This window comes from Dipodomys spectabilis, unplaced genomic scaffold, assembly GCF_019054845.1.
Source record: "Dipodomys spectabilis isolate Male_0828 unplaced genomic scaffold, ASM1905484v1 ptg000078l, whole genome shotgun sequence".
NCBI classification, from domain to species: domain Eukaryota; kingdom Metazoa; phylum Chordata; class Mammalia; order Rodentia; family Heteromyidae; genus Dipodomys; species Dipodomys spectabilis.
In genome coordinates, this window is record NW_024870755.1 from 4,186,430 (window position 1) to 4,189,006 (window position 2,577).

The following is a 2,577-nucleotide window of genomic DNA, read 5'->3' on the forward strand; positions in this document are numbered from 1 at the left end:
ATCATTGGTTTGAGAATTAAAACATTTTTATACTACAGAACCAAGTTTTACTGAAGTACCAGTGTTTTGAAGCACTAGGGTCTTCTCAATTTGTTTTTTTAAATTATATTTGACATCTAAGTCTAGCCTTCCTAGCCTTGGTAGAACAATTATGGATCTATCATTCCAGGAAATTTTTTGGCCTACTTATGCTGGACTGAAATCTTTCATTCATCATTAGGAGAGAGGTATTAAAAATAATCTTGTGACATTTGTGATTTTGTTTACTCGTATGGGCTTGTCATCTGTAAATTGAAAGTTTGAACTACAGTACTTTCACTCATATTTTGTGGTCTGCTCTTTCATTTGAAGTTGCCTTAAATTTCACAATTGCTTACTGCTAATTACTGCAAGGAATTGGGGCCCTGAAATATTATAGGAAATGAAAAATTGAGATGGGTCTTCAATTACTTTCTGTTAGCATGTTGGATGGGCCAAGGTGAGAAGACTTGCCATTGTTATCGGATGATGCAGATAACCTGGGACCTGGTATCCTCGGACCCGTGGGTACTGCAGAAGAATAATAGCTTTTAGGCATAATATGGAGAAAAACACTTTGGGACCAGCGAGTTAATACAATAAACACAGCAGCAGTGTAAAATCTCTTCTAGATTAGAGGAAAACAATACTGGTTGTTTTTTTTTTTTTTTTTTTTACTATGTGAATTCAGAAGACCAAGAACACTTAGAAGGTATCACAAGTTTATACCAAAGACATTGCATTGATACTTTTTATATTCGAATATATATTCTAAACCTAATTATTTATGTTCCAATCTATTTATGGGAATAAATTTCAATTTATTTGTCAAGTTATAAATTAATTCTAGTAAGATTCACTGTGTGAAACTTAAGATCAGCTCATATAAATATAAAATATATAAGTATATATAATATAAGAAATTGTTATGCATTGTTCTGTTGTGGTTAGGGTATCAAAGGCAAATCTGTTTTAAAGTATTATTCCATTATCTCTACCTCAGTTTTTGGTAGAGTTAGACCTAAAGCTTTACCATTTGTAAATGTAAAGCCTGGAGGCAAGAGGAAACACTTTGATTAAAACATTACCAATTTAAGGCCTAATATCGAGGAGAAATATATAGACTTCTCCAGGAGCTATGGAAATATTTGGTGATAGAAAGTAGTGTAAGTTTCTGCCTGGTTGTATGGTAGACAGGCCCAGGATATTAAGTAAACATGCATATGAACAACTTTTTCACCTTCTTGGCTTTAACTACTTTTGAAATAATAGGTATAATAAACAATTATATATATATAGTTGTTGTTTGGGTCTGGTTGTGGGGCCTGAACTCTGGGCCTGGGCCCTGTCCCTCAGCGCTTCAGCTCAAGGCTAGTGCTCTACCACTTGAGCCACAGCACCACTTCCGGCTTTTTTCTTTTTCCTTATGTGGTGCTGAGGAATCAATCCCAGGGCTTCAGGTATGCAAGGCATGCACTCTACCACTGAGCCAGCTTCCCAGCCCAAACAATTATATTTTGATAAAATACCTTCTATTCTGAACAGTTCGGTCTGAAGTGTTCATCTCTCTATGATCCTTTGTAACTAAGATTAGTTTTGTTCCAGTAAGACAATCTATGCTGTCAGTGTAAGATATTCTGGTTGGTCTGTTCCTACATGGAAGAAGGGTAAGGGTCAGGAAGATATTTGTGCCACTGAGACCTCACTTAGGAAATTTTAAGCTGCAGAAGTTTAGAAGTAGATCTTAACCAAGGCTTACTTTGAATCCATTAGCTCCACAAAGATAACTCAGTTGATAAATAAGTACTTGAAAAGCCATCACCTTTGGACTTAGCTGTAAACGCTTCAAAATATGATCAAATTTAAAATGAAAATGACAAAATAGTCATTGACAAAAAATTGCAAATGTGAATAATCGACCAAACAATATAATTTTTCCACTATAGACAGAAATTTAGAGAGATATGATCAATAGCATTTTTAGGAACAATAAGGGTTCCTTGTTACAAATAGGCAACCATGGATATGTGCCTGTATAAACATTGCATCAATAACTACTTAAATTTAGAGGATACTACATGCTTCAGCAGCAGGTCTACCCAAATTACAACAATACAGAGATTAAAATGGTACTTGCCCAAGGATGGAATGAAAATTTGTGAAGTATTCCATATTTTTCATTCTTCAAATGCAAGAAATGAAAAACAGTTGTTAAAAAGTTGATTACAAAAATACAAGTGTAACAATACATGTAATTCATAGAATTAAAGGTTAGTTTGACATGTGTATTAAATCTTCACCTTAGAAAGGCCCTTACATAGCATAACCTTTATAAAACTTGAAATTAGATAACATTGTCATTTTATCCCAAAGAAATAAAATTTAAACCATGCTCATAGAGGGTTCCGGGAAGATGGTGGAGGAGAAGCTGAAGGTTAAACAAGCTCTTGCATAGAAAGCAGTTTTAGAGTTCTAGTGAACAGTCCTAAGCCAGAGAATCACACCAAGTGTGTCATCACAGTACACAGAGTTAGGCCAGAGAGGGAAAATCCAGGCAAG

General features: G+C 34.8%; 1 pseudogene; it reads left to right on the plus strand.

Annotated features, from left to right (window-relative positions):
- Window positions 1–2,096: 2,096 nt before the first annotated feature.
- LOC122110487 lies at window positions 2,097–2,196 on the plus strand (annotated as a pseudogene).
- The last annotated feature ends 381 nt before the right edge of the window (window positions 2,197–2,577 follow it).